Here is an 18,212-nt window from a genome sequence, read left to right as displayed (position 1 = left end):
CAGGAACATGCAACATTTTGTTGACCGTATGTGAGTGCGTGTGTAATAAAACCAACGACAAACAATACAAAAAGCTCCAGCTCTGCTTCTTCACCAGTCACAGACGCATTGCGTTGTTCAGCTTTCCAGAAATATATTAACTCAGTCAGAATCCGCTTCATGAATATTTTATTTCAGGAAAAAGTCAATCGAATCTACACAAAAAAAGGCTATTGCGTTGTTCTGTCTTTGAGACTGTATCACGTAATATTGAGCTACTAGAAGAAACATGTCTGTGGCATAGTTTGACCCAACAGATAGAGAAGTCAACAGAGGTATTCTGCCGTCAGCAGCTTTATTGCTGTTTTGAATTTGATCTTGCATAATTTTATTACATAATTTTGCAACACACAAAGAAATCGTAATTGAATATGTTACGCAAAATTGAATAATTCGCAAACATGTTTGTATGAACAAATATTATTTTAAGAAAATATGAGTGTGAGGATGGACGTATTTTGAGTGAAGTAGCAGAAATTCTTTTTAAGTTCTTTAGCTACATGCACACGTTCTGTTAATTACGTTCTTAGCAGGGAGATCCAGATTAATAATACTGCTGTGACAGGTTGTGGTTTCCATACACACTTTGAATACAGGAAAACAAAAACAAAAACACAGTTAAAAAAAAAATGTGCACATAGGATTAAATCATTAAAGTGTACAGAATAAAAGCAACATATGTACAAAAACAAATCTCGTGGTTCTCTTGTCAAACCCACTGTAGTAAGCACAGAATAGGAGAGAAGATTTTGGAGAAGGTGGCTTTATATACCTACTGAAGTAAATGATCAAGAGGATTCTAAGCATCCAGTGCTAAAGCTCTCAAATCACAAGACGTGTACACTTGTTGTGGCTATCCGAACTGTTGATTTAAAAAAAACCATACCTACAAATTGAAAACATCTATTACAAAATTATATATATTGTATGGATCTGTCTTTGTAAAATATACTGTACAGAAAATTTTAAATAATCTGCACAAATCTCGTGGTTCTCTTGTCAAGTAGTAGGCACAGAAAAAAAACCAAAAAAACCTGTGTTTTGTCTTGTAAATTATACTTTACTAAATGTGTACAGTATTCTAAGAAAAAAAAAGTCTTCCTTTTTATCATATCAATTGCCTCCCTTGAATTTTATTTGTAAAATAATTCTGAGAAAAAAAGCTTTCTACTTAAAAGCAGTGCAATCAAGAAAATGGGTACAACCTGTGTGTATACCTTTATTCCTTATTCTTTTTATTTAATTGAGGATGTCACTACGCAGTTTTACTGATTTAAAAAAAAATTCGCTTCAAATTATCTCCCTTGAACAAACACTTCTTTTTACAATTAAATTTTGTTTACACGAAGAGGTAGTTTTAAGGGTATATATACAAAAAACAATATTGCAACCTTAGATGTATTTACATTTGGACTAATTCCATTAAAAAAAAATTTAAACTATAACTGATAAATCAAAATAAAACAGATTTTGGGGCTGTACACAAGCTAATAGGATTAAACACGAAAGTCGTACCCAAGAATCGTCAAATACTTTTGCTAACAGCTATACTTAAACATAAGAAAATATGATCTGCATCTCTTGTTATGAAGATGATGGCACTGGTCCACCGAAGTGCATGCCATATATGCTTTACTGTGCGCTCTCCCTCTCAATGGTCTTTCTCTGGCTGACTCGATTCTGAGGAGATAAAAGAAAACACATTCAGTACAAGCTGTAAAAAATAACAACAAAACTAGTATTACTTAAAGTAGCTGTTGGTTTCTGAGTATTTGATTGAAGGCCCAATCCGACTTGTAAGAAGTTTGCCCGACTGTAGCAGATTTGGTCAGGTATGGAGTAAAATCATGCCTCAATTTGGTAACTGCAATATTCTAAGGGTGTGAGTGTGAGAATACATCGGTGCCACTTTTTAAAAACTTTCTTTTTGTGTGTGCGCATGTTTTAGTGCCAAAAGTGAAGAGGCCGAGTGCTCTCTCTGCAAAACTTGTGTGAAGCTTCAGAGCTCTATCAATGGTTTGAAAGAAAAAACATACTTTTCCATTTTTGACGTTCTTGTTCCCTTCCATGTGAAATTTACTGTCCGTAGGTTACCGGATTTTGTTAATGTCCGTGAAAACCTCAACTATTCATTGCTGAGTGCCTAGTGATAGCTATCCCCCCCAACGACCTAGCACTGCTGAATCCTGATTCTTCCCATTGTTTGATTCTGTAATGAAATTGTGTAGTTGGTAGTTATGTGAGCTTCTTCTTGGGGGTGGTGGGGGGGGGGTTATTAAACCATCAGATTACAAAGTAAGACTTCATTGTAATGTGCAGATATTTGTTCAGGTGCCCACCATTTTCTATGTGAAAACATGTTGCTAACTAACATGAACCCAACCATAAAACGTGATGTAGGTGAGTAGCCCATCTATAAAAAAGAACCTGTTCTAATTCGGAATGGGCTACTCACCTACATCACGTTTCATGGTTGGGTTCATGTTAGTTAGCAACATGTTTTCAAATTCTCATCAGGCAATCACGGCTGACACTAAACACAGAACAGGTGGGAGAGACATAATTCAATTTACTCACCTTCCTTGCATTGTGAGACTGGCCATATGAATCTGCTGAAGTAGTTCCTGCACATATTTAATCAAATATTCATCTTAATAACGTGTTAATATCGCTTGTTCTAGCAAATCAGACTTGACAGTTTTCTGATGGCTTGCACAATTTAAGAGCTTGCCTGTCCCCAATCATTACAATAAGAAACAACATCTAGTATGCAAGTATTTTCAGGGTATGAAGGTTTTAATATAATGTCGGTTCTTCTGGGGGCATGGAGAAACACCTTACACAAAGTAGAACATACACAACAAATTTCAAACAATTGAGGTCACACCATAGTTTTACTCACAAACAAACAACAGCAATACAATAAACAGTCTGCAAACGCCTACATGTTGTCTACACTAGGTATAAAGAAACAAAGAAGCACATGAAGACGGGCTTTGTCAAGTAGACCATTATAGCGAATGAGCAACAGCTGATGATCCAGACCACCAAATTGACATGATTTCCCCTTATTCAGTTTGTGATTGTAGTCATATTGACGATGCATGACTTCAATTTTTCAAAGTAAGTCTCTTGGTTCGTTTACGGATACATTCATTGTCACAATTACGACATGCTAATGTCTAACCTGGGTAAACTTCAATTCATGACTTTTTTCAAACTGGCATAGAAATTATGAGCATACCAGAATTATTTTCCTGTTAGACTGTCTTCTTCTTTTTCTTCTTCTGCGTTTGATATTCAATTCATGGCTGTCATATCGTCAGGTCAGTGGCTGCCATGAAATCTGCAGTCTTCAGTGTCGGACTGTCAAATTAGATGATATTGTAAAGAAATTAAGTAACATCTCATGATATTCTAACTTCAATTACATCACCTGTCTCACAGTCTGCCTCTTTAAAAATTAATGAATAATTTCAGTAACATAATTTTTGGGTAAAAAATAAAAAGGTATGAGAAATAATCCTTACTTTTTTGTAATAACCCTCACCACCAATTGTTTTATTTCATTTCCATTTTAACAGATTTAGCACCTCTCCGAAAGCCAGAAATACACTTTAAATCCCACGCCCCCCCCCCCCCCCTCGGCCCCCCCTACATAAACTAATTAAATAACTAATTAAGGAAAAAAATCCTTACATCATAAAAAATCAGAACCACCAAAACCACCCCCCCCCCCCCCCCCCCCACCCATCCAATAAAACCTGAATACAAAAACACTTCAAAATAAAAAATGAAAACATTTAATTCCACTTACAAAATATAAAAGTTGTTATGCTTTATTTTCATTATCTGTTTACAAACACATAAATTGCTGTGCAAATCTTTTTAAAAACATCAATGCCTGAGACACCAGTAACCTGTTTATATTGTTGACCTTGTAGCTTTTCAGTTTAAGAGGCTGTTCTGGAATCTGCACTAAAGTCAAACATAACCATGAATACCATGGGAAAAATATTACATCACCAAGACCGAAAAAATAACACCAACCGACACTCCTCACCCTTATTTCACCCACTATGCCAACCCAAAGACTGGAAAATAATAATCAAATACAGAATGAACAAAAATGCTTGATTTCATTTCTTCAATGATAAGTTGAAAATCTTCATTCTTCATAATAATGTTATTGGCATAATGTGTAATTGCCACAATTTAATGCGATACAAATCAAAGTGAAAACATTTGTTTTTATACTGATACCTTATTTACCTTGTGGCTTGTGTGCCTCAGGTTTAGGAGCGGCTCAAACGTCCTCTGCTCCTCAGTCTGCAAGAAATTAAGCGATGGCCTGAAGGAGAATAGAAACAGATCCTTTGTCAGCACCCTGTGTATGTGTGTGGGTGGGTGTGTTAGATAAATAGGCGGGGGGGGGGGGGGAGGTGCAATAGCTACCACGCCTAATGCAGTCTGCAAAACAAGTGCAACACTTCTACAGAGCTTTTATGATACAAAGCTTCAAATAAGAAACACATTACAATCAAAATCAAATGAAAGCTGAGCCTGTCATTGCAAAATAAGGAATATACAACAATCTAGTGGCATGTAAAATATTGTTCCTTCAGAAAGATGGCTCTGACAGCAGAAACAATTTAACTTGAAGTTTGAGTCCAAAATTATTTCTCTACATTAGTGAACGTACTTGCAGTAATACCCCTCACACATGAACTATTCACAGACTGAATAACAGTGTGTTCCCAATGTTGCTTCCGTGTATCGGTTAGATCCATCTCGGTTAGATCCATCTGCAAAGTACGGATTGTCATCCGTTTAATATAAAAAGGAAAAACAATCAGAACTTGTCATCAGTGATCAACCTACCTTGCAAGAGTGAGGTGAAACACTCACTTCCTGCCAACATGTCTGCAAAAAAAGGAAACAATGCCAATGAAAGCTTAAAATGATTCTTTTGTTCAATATGTGTACACGTGCTTCATTTCTGGGGTGAAAGTGTAAAATATATCGATGGATTGATAGAACAATATTGCCTCAAGTTCACCGCACCAAAAAATACTTATCAATCAACATTGTCATCACTCGATCAGCTATTCCATCTCTTTCATAAGTGTGTGTGTGATGGTGTGAGCGTGTGTGTGTTTGTGTACGTGTGTGTGTGTTTGTGAACAAGCGTTGAAAAACGTATGTTTACCTTGCTCTAGATCTACCGACTTTCGTAGGCGGAGACTTCTCTGCCGTGACAGCGGCTTCGTTTCCCTGGCAGAATTCAACATCTTGTACAGATCTGCCGGTGATTTTCATTTCCTCCTCTTCTAGAGTCACTTGATCCACAGATGTAACGAACATTGAATGTTCTTTTAGTTCTTGTGACGGAAGTAAAATCAAGGAATTAAGTGGGCATTCCTGAGCCCTCTGCTGGCTTCATGTCCACAAAGTAAATCGCACAAACTTGCAGGGTTTGGGGGGTAGTTTATTACTTTGAAGAAGAACAGCTAGTCGTCGCTGCCCGTTCAGCATTCTTCGCGCGACTTTTGTTTTGCAGAGGAAGGCATATGCAGTTTTTTTTCCTGATGAATGTTGCCAGGGTGCACAAACTGAGAAAGCATTCCCGATTTTCCACAATTTTCTACTTCTTTACAGTCTTTTGCACAACATGATTTATAACTGCCGGTGTACGTCTAATTCATGATGCCAACCAGCTGGGTCAAAAGTTACGTTCGAGAAAATACTCGTTGAACTAAGTTCCAAACGAATGTCAAGGCCAGTTCTTGGCTGGTTTTGAACTGAAGTTGGGCTCCAAATCAAAATAAACACTTCCTCCAGCTGCGCGACCCATTGATAACAACAGTTGGAACTGGTAGGAAGATGAACAGGTCTTGCGAACTGGCTACACACTGTTACGGTTCAAGTTTAAGTTCAAAGTAAACACTCAACTGAGGTTGCAGGTAATGGCGGACTTGACTTCCTTCATAACCAAATATCATTCTTCTGACAAAAAAACGCAAATGCTATGTTAAACCGGAAAATACGTAAACCGGAAAAGGAAGCGCATCAAATCCAAAATGGCAGCCCCCATGAAATCCGAAAGGTCACGGAAAAAAGTCGTGAATAAAATGACGTCTCAGTATATGTGAATGACGTCACAGTCATCGTCACAGTCTGTATCTTTTGAAGCATCCCAATCTTCATGACGTCTTTCTGTGTCTGCATCCGCGAAATGTTTGTTCTTTCCGGGATCTTTGTCATCTATGTCTGAACTCTGTCCTTATAGTGTCAGACTAACAGGCCTCCTGAGCGAGCCACTTTCCAAGGGCAGCTAAATTCGCGTATGGAAACAGTACTGTCGTCTGGGATGCCGTTTTCAGTATTCTGAGCGTTGAAGAATTTGTAAAGAGAAGAAACGATAACAGCAGGAGAAATAAAAGTCGTGTGTGCATTTTGGGGTTTTTGGGGGGACGATTTCGAGTTTGAATCCGTTCTTGCACATGCTCCAAAGCGTGTAACATACAATCTTGCACACGTTTGCTTTAGTAGTGGCAAAGAAGGAAAGCGTGTGACATAACTTCATATTTGGGCGTTTCGGGTTGACTGAAACTTTAAAGGAACTACAAAACACACGCCATGTGTTTGATTGCATGTGTGTGTGCTGTTCAATCGTCAAAACAACAACAAAGTCAGTACATGACGTGTGTTTTGTAGTTCCTTTGAAGTTTTGGTCAACCTGAAACGCCCAAATATGAAGCTTATGTGTTTGATTGCATGTGTGTGTGTGTGCTCGTTCAATCGTCAAAACAACAACAAAGTCATAGTACCTAAAAGGAATTCGATCGATACATAAATGTTATTTGCGCTTTTGACCAAAATATGACATTTTACACAGATCTCGACAGTCATTGTTCACCTCGACCGCTAGCGCGGTCTCGGAGGAACACTGACTGTCTCGATCTGTGTAAAATGTCATATTTTGGTCAAAAATACAAATAACGTATATTATCCAAATAGTATCCCTCCGTCCATACGGTCCTGTCTTACAGTCAGTCGTCGCTATGGATACACACCACTTTTTGTCTTACAGTCAGTCGTCGCTATGGATACACACCACTTTTTGTCTTACAGTCAGTCGTCGCTATGGATACACACCACTTTTTGTCTTACAGTCAGTCGTCGCTATGGATACACACCACATTTTGTCTTACAGTCAGTCGTCGCTATGGATACACACCACTTTTTGTCTTACAGTCAGTCGTCGCTATGGATACACACCACTTTTTGTCTTACAGTCAGTCGTCGCTATGTATACACACCACTTTTTGTTTAAACGAGAAGCAAGACAACAACTGGCAAACAATCTGAAGTAAAAGAAAAGCATTGCAAAATAAGCATCGAGAAACTTAAAAATGATCAAATACACCATCAGAGAGAGAGAGAGAGAGAGAGAGAGAGAGAGAGAGAGAGAGAGAGAGAGAGAGAGAGAGAGAGAGAGAGAGAGAGAGAGAGAGAGAGAGAGAGAGAGAGAGAGAGAGAGAGAGAGAGAGAGAGAGAGAGAGAGAGAGAGAGACAGACAGACAGACAGACAGAGAGACAGAAGGAGAGAGAGAAAAAATAAAATAATGAAAGAGAAAGAGCGAGAAATCAGTTAGCGGTCTTGACATCGAGCGTTAAACAAGAGAATGTCATGAGCATGTCAAGACCGACCCTTCCTTAAAGAGACAGCTCGAGTTTTAAACAAGAGAATGTCATGAGCATGTCAAGACCGACCTCCCTTAAAGAGACAGCTCGAGTTTTAAACAAGAGAATGTCATGAGCATGTCAAGACCGACCCTCCCTTAAAGAGACAGCTCGAGTTTTAAACAAGAGAATGTCATGAGCATGTCAAGACCGACCTCCCTTAAAGAGACAGCTCGAGTTTTAAACAAGAGAATGTCATGAGCATGTCAAGACCGACCCTCCCTTAAAGAGACAGCTCGAGTGTTAAACAAGAGAATGTCATGAGCATGTCAAGACCGACCCTCCCTTAAAGAGACAGCTCGAGTTTTAAACAAGAGAATGTCATGAGCATGTCAAGACCGACCCTCCCTTAAAGAGACAGCTCCAGTTTCAACCCAACATGTTCAATGCGTGGTTTGTGCTGGGTGAGTATCATGCTTCAAGCATTTTCAAGGGAAACCATAAAAACATTATACGATGTTAGTCTGTCAACATCGCACTGTTCCTTGCAATAATCTGATCCTTGTTAAAGTGATTTATCAACATTTGCCATCCTTGAGGACACTTGTGGCGCTGTGTTCTCGGTAACTCTTTAGAACACCAGTGCTATCAGTGGGAAATACTCATCCTTAAGACGTACTGTTCAATCGTATTACCCTTGTTTGCATTCTAACTAGCAGTGAGGTAACTCTTTAGAACACCAATGCTATCAGTGGGAAATAAGCAGCCTTAAGACGTGCTGTTCAATCGTATTACCCTTGTTTGCATTCTAACTTGCAGTGAGGTAACGGTACTGCAATAACAGGAACATTTTTTATACAACTACCGAGAATGTTTTTTAAATCTGTCGAAGGGCATAAAGTCACCGTTGGTCAAAACGTGTGTTGTGCTTGTGCTATCTTCCCAGCGAACACCGTATGTTGATTAATATGAAGCAACTGCTCTGTCACTGAATACCCCTACATATTTCTTGACATGCGGTAGTGTCAAGTTAACCGTAGAGTCGAGTTTGTTTCTATCCCCTGAGCTGCAACTTTTAGCTCGCCTTTGCTTCATTCAGTATATTCGATAATTTTTATCCCAAAACAACCCATCAACAACCAATGATGCATTCATGGAAACAATTCACAGATTGTTAAACATAAGTTCACGACAATATTTTCAAAACAACCAACAGAGGTAGAACATGTTCCAGCGTGTCTAGAGAAACCGCGAGAAAAATCCCAAGACGGGTGTACAGGGAGAGATCTAGTGATCCCGTACGACAGCCTACTGTGTGTCGCTTTCACATCCCACCTGGCACTTTATTCACATCCCTCCTGGCACTTTATTCACATCCCACCTGGCACTTTATTCACATCCCACCTGGCACTTTATTCACATCCCACCTGGCACTTTATTCACATCCCTCCTGGCACTTTATTCACATCCCACCTGGCACTTTATTCACATCCCACCTGGCACTTTATTCACATCCCACCTGGCACTTTATTCACATCCCACCTGGCACTTTATTCACATCCCACCTGTCTCTTTATTCAATGTTGAGTGAAAGCAGACAGTGTCTGTGATTTAACTGGTTCACTCTTCACCAAAGCGTGAGGTGTTGAGGCTATTTGGAGCGGTATCACTACAAAAGGCGCTGCATTTCAGCAATCACGCCGTGGATTCTTTTCAAACTTTTCAGAATGTTACGCCTACTTTCCGGACGTTCTTCAAATAAAATGTCTGATAGTTAAAGGTATTTGTTCAGATGATTATGCAAAGTTTTCAAACCCGTCTTAGAGTTGCGGGTCTCTCACAACATGCTGCGGTACCCCAGCAATATATACAAACAAAAATGTCGAGTGTGTTTGCAGTTCTTGCAAATTCAAACCAGTTGCTACACGAAAATAAAACTTTAGCGCTGTTGGTATCACTCATTTTTTTCTGTTCACATGCGAAGTCAAGAAGTTTGTGAACGCAATCCTATGACGTTTTCCAGAACATCGCATAACATTTGAATTGATACCTCTAACAATCCGAAATGTTACTCAAAGTACATCAATTATAAAGGCATCATATCCTGAAAGTTTCAAGGAATTTCACCGGGTCGTTGCTGAAATACAGCGCTGTATGTAACGATACCCGTCACAATTGCCGCAAAACGTCCCGTAGAAGGGACCATTCGTGTGTAGCGCTGGAGGTTGCCCCCCCCCCTCTCTCTCTCTCTCTCTCTCTCTCTCTCTCTGGCCCGTCCCAGAGCTCAGAGCGAGTCTCTAAGAGCCGTCGCCAAAAACATAATGATGGACTGACTGGAGGGGCGTGGCCGGTCTGTTGCTGTGTCACTGTGTCCATGTCCTGTGCTGTCAGTTTCAGTTTGCTATTCTCAGGGCGTCGTCACTGACGACCGTTGCATGAATACAGTTCACAGTTCACAACGTCCACCTATGTTGACCAAGTTTTTTTTTTTAGCCGAGACCAGCTGTGCTGCAGCAGGTCACTCAGAATTGTAGTAACTGTGTGGCAACTGTGTATCAACACGCTGCAATGCAGGCGTTAGATCGACGTTACAGGAAGCGACTGAAGTGACTGTGTGTACGGATATCTCCGTACCAGGTCAGATAGAGCCATTTGAGTGGGTACGGATATATCCGTACCTGGGAGACAATGAGTTAAGTGCCAAAACTTGCATAACCCAACTTCCTGAAGTAGACTTCACTAAATTGACTTGAGGCTTGACGTTATGATTTGGTGGCCAAGACTGAGAATGATGTGACTGTGTGTTCGCTGGCATCCCTGGCCTTCACTAAATTGACTTGAGGCTTGACGTTATAATTTGGTGGCCAAGACTGAGAATGATGTGACTGTGTGTTCGCTGGCATCCCTGGCCTTCACTAAATTGACTTGAGGCTTGACGTTATCATTTGGTGGCCAAGACTGAGAATGATGTGACTGTGTGTTCGCTGGAATCCCTGGCCTTCACTACATTGACTTGAGGCTTGACGTTATGATTTGGTGGCCAAGACTGAGGATGATGTGACAGTGTGTTCCCTGGCATCCCTGGCCTTCACTACATTGACTTGAGGCTTGACGTTATGATTTGGTGGCCAAGACTGAGAATGATGTGACTGTGTGTTCCCTGGCATCTCTGGCCTTCACTAAATTGACTTGAGGCTTGACGTTATGATTTGGTGGCCAAGACTGAGAATGATGTGACTGTGTGTTCGCTGGCATCCCTGGCCTTCACTAAATTGACTTGAGGCTTGACGTTATCATTTGGTGGCCAAGACTGAGAATGATGTGACTGTGTGTTCGCTGGCATCCCTGGCCTTCAATATCTCTTGACAGTAGTGTCCAGTTTACATTACTGACGAGTTAAATATCATGTGTATTCTCTGAGTGACAAGGTTTTGCTCGCCCTTGCTTCATTTAGTATATTATACATTATTGGATAACATAACATCAGTCACAAACAAATAGAAATCAATTCGTCTATTGCTAGACATAATTACATAAAACCATATTTTCTAAAGAACAAGACAGTGGTAGAACATGTGCCCGCTTGTCTAGAGAAACATGTGCCCGCTTGTCTAGAGAAACATGTTCCCGCTTGTCTAGAGAAACATGTGCCCGCTTGTCTAGAGAAACATGTGCCCGCTTGTCTAGAGAAACATGCCCGCTTGTCTAGAGAAACATGTGCCCGCTTGTCTAGAGAAACATGTTCCCGCTTGTCTAGAGAAACATGTGCCCGTTTGTCTAGAGAAACATGTGCCCGCTTGTCTAGAGAAACATGCCCGCTTGTCTAGAGAAACATGTTCCCGCTTGTCTAGAGAAACATGTGCCCGTTTGTCTAGAGAAACATGTGCCCGTTTGTCTAGAGAAACATGTGCCCACTTGTCTAGAGAAACATGTGCCCGCTTGTCTAGAGAAACATGTGCCCGCTTGTCTAGAGAAACATGTGCCCGCTTGTCTAGAGAAACATGTGCCCGCTTGTCTAGAGAAACCGCGATCACAATCCCAGGACGTGTACATGACAAGAAATCTATTCATCCCAGACGACAGCTTTGTATGTGTCGCTTTCAAATCACACCTTATTCACGTCTGAGTGAAAGCAGCCAGTGTCTGTGATTGAACCAGTTCTCTCTGCGCTTTTCTCTCTTAAGCCATTCATTGTACTTCAAATCGCGAGTCCAAAAAATATTTGCATAGAATCGTGAAGAAAAAAACCCGTTGAAAAGTTTTTGACTGAACTTAGAATAAAGATTGTTGATCATTTGAGATAGGGAGAGAGAGAGAGAGAGAGAGAGAGAGAGAGAGAGAGAGAGAGAGAGAGAGAGAGAGAGAGACAGCGAGAGAGAGAGAGAGAGAGAGAGAGAGAAAAAGAGAGAGTGAGAGACAGACAGACAGACAGACAGACAGACAGACAGACAGACAGACAGACCGAACAAACGAACGAATGGTTAACTGTGTAGGCCGTCGGCTCATTGCAAACAGAGAACAGTGGGCTGGGGAAGTAAACGATAAACTCGAACAATCCACAATAGTTGGACATTCCGACTGTTGGAATAACGCGTCACGGATACCTTATCACTGTCAGTGTCTTTTCTCAAATTGTAACTTTTTTCACTGGATCATTGACAATTTTTTTTTCTTGATCTGTAAAGCATTGAGTCTAAAAATACGCTGCCAAGCACCTTTCAGTGAATATTCTGGAATCAGACATAATTATGTTTTAAGTCAAATCGTACACAGTAGGGATCAGCTTAAACATCTTTTGACAGTAGCGTCGTGTTTACATATTGTTGTTCACTCTGACTGACAGTAGCGTCGTGTTTACATAATTATTGTTGTTCACTCTGACTGACAGTAGTGTCGTGTTTACATATTGTTGTTCACTCTGACTGACAGTAGCGTCGTGTTTACATATTGTTGTTCACTCTGACTGACAGTAGTGTCGTGTTTACATATTGTTGTTCACTCTGACTGACAGTAGTGTCGTGTTTACATATTGTTGTTCACTCTGACTGACAGTAGTGTCGTGTTTACATATTGTTGTTCACTCTGACTGACAGTAGCGTCGTGTTTACATATTGTTGTTCACTCTGACTGACAGTAGTGTCGTGTTTACATATTGTTGTTCACTCTGACTGACAGTAGTGTCGTGTTTACATATTGTTGTTCACTCTGACTGACAGTAGTGTCGTGTTTACATATTGTTGTTCACTCTGACTGACAGTAGTGTCGTGTTTACATAGTGTTGTTCACTCTGACTGACAGTAGCGTCGTGTTTACATATTGTTGTTCACTCTGACTGACAGTAGTGTCGTGTTTACATATTGTTGTTCACTCTGACTGACAGTAGTGTCGTGTTTACATATTGTTGTTCACTCTGACTGACAGTAGTGTCGTGTTTACATATTGTTGTTCACTCTGACTGACAGTAGTGTCGTGTTTACATATTGTTGTTCACTCTGACTGACAGTAGTGTCGTGTTTACATATTGTTGTTCACTCTGACTGACAGTAGTGTCGTGTTTACATATTGTTGTTCACTCTGACTGACAGTAGTGTCGTGTTTACATATTGTGGTTCACTCTGACTGACAGTTGTGTCGTGTTTACATATTGTGGTTCACTCTGACTTGACAAGTTTTTGCTCGCGTGTGCATAATTAATTACATTTGATTATTGGACCAAAAAAAGACAAATACAATTGACCAATCTATCGATTGCTGCACTTGGGTAGACCCAACCACGTACAAGGCAGGACATGTCCCGGCTTGTTTAGAGAACCCGCGAGAAAATCCCCAGACGAGCGCAAAAGTAGAGATCAGCCTATACTGTCTGTCGCTTTGAAACCACACCTGGCACTTTATTGAATGTTAACAGAAAGGCTACAATGACGGCGATTGAAGTCCTTGCCAACTGTTTTGAATCTTGCTCAAAAGCAGACTCTGTAAAAAGTGTTCACTGATTTTAGATCGCACATTGTCAAGTACACACGGTGTCGAAGAGCTGAACATTGACAAGGTGACCGACTTCCTTCCCTTCTTAGCTGTCAAACGTAACGTGTGTCTGTGGGTTAGAAAGAGAAAGAGAGAGAGAGAGAGAGAGAGAGAGAGAGAGAGAGAGAGAGAGAGAGAGAGAGAGAGAGAGAGAGAGGCGAGGGGGGATAGGAGTAGGAGAACAACAACAACAACAACAACAACAACGACAACGACGACAACGACAACGATAACGACAACAACAACAACAACGACAAGAACAACAACAACGACAACGACAACAACAACAACAACAACAACGACAACGACGACAACGACAACGACAACAACAACAACAACATTAATTGAACAATTCCTTCCCGTCATTTCATTCAGACTTGTACTGTCTGAATTTTCGTCGATTTAAAAAAAAAAGTGGTATCCTTCGTTTGTCATATTAATTTTGTAACGTGGTGTTCATGTTTCAGGTGAGACAGGGTGAGAACGATGGCGAGCCAGCAGTCAGGTAGCGGGGCCATTCCCAAGACATCACGACAGGTAGGCCGCTGTCACCGTGTTGCGTTGTCCATAGTGTTTCCCATTGTTTTGTTTTGTCGATCGTGGTGTCTTTTGCATACTGATTTCTTGTGCATAGCATTGTATTGTACTGTCCAAATGATATTGTACTGTCCAAATTATATAGTACCGTCCAAATTATATTGTACTGTCCATATTTTTTTGATTGCCCTTTGCATTGTGTTGTCCATTGCATTGTATTACCCACAGTGTTATATTTTCAATAGCATTGTATTGTCCATAGAATTGTATTATCCATAATTGTCATTGTATTGCCCATAACATTGTGTTGTCTATAGCATTGTATTGTCCATAGCATTGTGTTGTCTATAGCATTGTATTGTCCATAGCATTGTATTGCCCATAACATTGTGTTGTCTATAGCATTGTATTGTCCATAGCATTGTGTTGTCTATAGCATTGTATTGTCCATAGCAGTGTGTTGTCCATAGCATCGTATTGTCCATAGCAATGTGTTGTCCATTATAAGATGTTTGGTGGCTTGTTGGCAGACCAGCTTTTGTGTTGTCCGAGGGGACCATATCGTCTTTTGTTTCATCTGTATCGACTAAGGCCGACCGCCGCGGTTGACAAAACTGTTTGTCATCATTTTCCCGAGTTTTCATTCACAAACACCTGGGAAATAAATCTCATGTTTCCCATGCAATAACTCGAGGTGGTGAATGGGTTTGAGCTTTCAGGTGAAACGTGGATTGTCAAAGTAAAAGCCACTCAGGCTGATTGTTTGATGTGTATAACCATCGCGGCTTTGGATTTGTGTTTCCGAGGACAACGATTGTAAGCATTCACTCTCAAAGACCCAATCAATGTTGATAATTACCGCGGCGACTCATGGTCAATTTGCAACTTATCTCTGTAATCGCAAAATCCACACCGAAAAGTCATAAACACTTAAAAAGAACAGAAATATGCTCAACACTTACTGAACTCACAGGTATGATCGCAGCTCTGTACATTTTCAGACTGGAAGAAAAGCGTCAACAAGCTACGTTTGACGTCACATACAAGGTTGACGTGTTATGTCGTGCTACTGTGACGATGCGTTGTGGCCCGGAGATGGATTCTAAAAATTCGTCTCCCTGTGGGTTATTATGCATTTTGTTGCACAACCAAAATGATGACAAAAACGATGTTTGGTAGCTTGTTGTCAGACCAGCAATTTGTTGTTGGTCCTCGGGGAGCATATCGCCTTTTGCCTCATATTTATCAACCGCGGCCTTCGGCCTTGGTCGATAAAGATGAAACAAAAGACGATATGGTCCCCTTGGACCAACAAAAAAGCTGGTCTGTCAACAAGCCACCAAACATCTTATAATGTCCGCAGTTGATCATAATGCAACAAAAGGCTATCATTATGCTCCACGAGGACCAACACTAAAATGCAAATGATACTGAATGCAATGCAATTTGGACGTATGTGTTGTGGTTTACATCGTCCTGGCTGATCAGTTTTATTGTATCGGTTCTAGTGTCATTATTGCATCATTTCCTACAGCTCATTTCAATAAGGCTCCAGTTCTTACCACAACAAGGCACCCGTTTCTTTCTCTCTCTGATTTGATTTGATTTGATAGTTGTTGCTTTTTGGGTCCAGCGGACCATATAGGCCAAATCAGGACCCCAAAAGTTTAACATTACACATATTTAAACAGGGGACACTGAACAGTGTAGACATACAGCACGTACATTCTCACGACAACAGGGGACACTGAACAGTGTAGACATACAGCACGTACATGCTCACGACAACAGGGGACACTGAACAGTGTAGACATACAACACGTACATTCTCACGACAACAGGGGACACTGAACAGTGTAGCCATACAGCACGTACATTCTCACGACAACAGGGGACACTGAACAGTGTAGACATACAGCACGTACATTCTCACGACAACAGGGGACACTGAACAGTGTAGACATACAGCACGTCCATTCTCACGACAACAGAGGACACTGGACAGTGTAGACATACAGCACGTACATGCTCACGACAACAGGGGACACTGAACGGTGTAGACATACAGCACGTACATTCTCACGACAACAGGGGACACTGAACAGTGTAGACATACAGCACGTACATTCTCACGACAACAGGGGACACTGAACAGTGTAGACATACAGCACGTACATGCTCACGACAACAGGGGACACTGAACAGTGTAGCCATACAGCACGTACATTCTCACGACAACAGGGGACACTGAACAGTGTAGACATACAGCACGTACATTCTCACGACAACAGGGGACACTGAACAGTGTAGACATACAGCACGTACATTCTCACGACAACAGGGGACACTGAACAGTGTAGACATACAGCACGTACATGCTCACGACAACAGGGGACACTGAACAGTGTAGCCATACAGCACGTACATTCTCACGACAACAGGGGACACTGAACAGTGTAGACATACAGCACGTACATTCTCACGACAACAGGGGACACTGAACAGTGTAGACATACAGCACGTACATGCTCACGACAACAGGGGACACTGAACAGTGTAGCCATACAGCACGTACATTCTCACGACAACAGGGGACACTGAACAGTGTAGACATACAGCACGTACATTCTCACGACAACAGGGGACACTGAACAGTGTAGACATACAGCACGTACATTCTCACGACAACAGGGGACACTGAACAGTGTAGACATACAGCACGTACATACTCACGACAACAGGGGACACTGAACAGTGTAGCCATACAGCACGTACATTCTCACGACAACAGGGGACACTGAACAGTGTAGACATACAGCACGTACATTCTCACGACAACAGGGGACACTGAACAGTGTAGACATACAGCACGTACATTCTCACGACAACAGGGGACACTGAACAGTGTAGACATACAGCACGTACATTCTCACGACAACAGGAGACACTGAACAGTGTAGACATACAGCACGTACATTCTCACGACAACAGGGGACACTGAACAGTGTAGACATACAGCACGTACATTCTCACGACAACAGGGGACACTGAACAGTGTAGACATACAGCACGTACATTTTCACGACAACAGGGGACACTGAACAGTGTAGACATACAGCATATACATTTTCACGACAACGTGACAGGGGACACTGAACAGTGCAGACATACAGCACGTACATTCTCACGACAACAGGGGACACTGAACAGTGTAGACATACAGCACGTACATTCTCACGACAACAGGGGACACTGAACAGTGTAGACATACAGCACGTACATTCTCACGACAACAGGGGACACTGAACAGTGTAGACATACAGCACGTACATTCTCACGACAACAGGGGACACTGAAAAGTGTAGACATACAGCACGTACATTCTCGCGACAACAGGGGACACTAAACAGTGTAGTTATACAGCACGTACATTCTCACAACAGGGGACACTGAATAGTGTAGACATGTGCTCATCTGCATGAAAAGGGCCCATGCCCAAGGCTTCAGACTTCAGACGTCTCTCTCTCCAATTGTTTGTAAACCTGCTAAGACTCAAAGTAAATGTGTCAGCAAATTTGTCCGAGGGTATGGGAGAGGTAACCTTTTACGTGTAACTATTTTCACGATCCACACAATGCAACAGAAAAATATGTTTGGTGTTCCACATTTTATTCACTGCAAGTTACAAAATGAAAAGAGATCTTCGGTTTACTTCTAAAATGCAAAAATGTTAATCTTCAAACCAAAGTCTAAAACAAATACAAAAACTATATTTGTTATCATCTAATTCTGAAAATACATTTTGTTCAACTATATGTTCATAATACAATACCTATTTCATCATGTCACTTCAGTTTCTTGCAATGAATAATCTTCTCCATTATTCAAGATGACCACATGGTTCTTTGCATTCTATGACTATCTTA

At 41.1% G+C, this 18,212-nt stretch overlaps 1 long non-coding RNA gene across 1 annotated transcript; it reads right to left on the bottom strand.

Moving 5' to 3' along the window:
* Nucleotides 1–527: 527 nt before the first annotated feature.
* On the bottom strand, nucleotides 528–4,416 carry LOC138956345 (uncharacterized). Its single transcript, XR_011452616.1, has 4 exons — nucleotides 4,312–4,416; nucleotides 3,284–3,405; nucleotides 2,617–2,663; nucleotides 528–1,719 (listed from the first exon to the last, which is right to left on the bottom strand). It is a non-coding gene; the product is annotated as an uncharacterized lncRNA (long non-coding RNA).
* Between the last annotated feature and the right edge of the window lie 13,796 nt (nucleotides 4,417–18,212).

This window comes from Littorina saxatilis, unplaced genomic scaffold (genome assembly GCF_037325665.1).
Source record: "Littorina saxatilis isolate snail1 unplaced genomic scaffold, US_GU_Lsax_2.0 scaffold_634, whole genome shotgun sequence".
NCBI lineage: Eukaryota > Metazoa > Mollusca > Gastropoda > Littorinimorpha > Littorinidae > Littorina > Littorina saxatilis.
The sequence above is the reverse complement of the archived record's forward strand: the minus strand, read 5'-3'. Positions and strand labels throughout refer to the sequence as shown.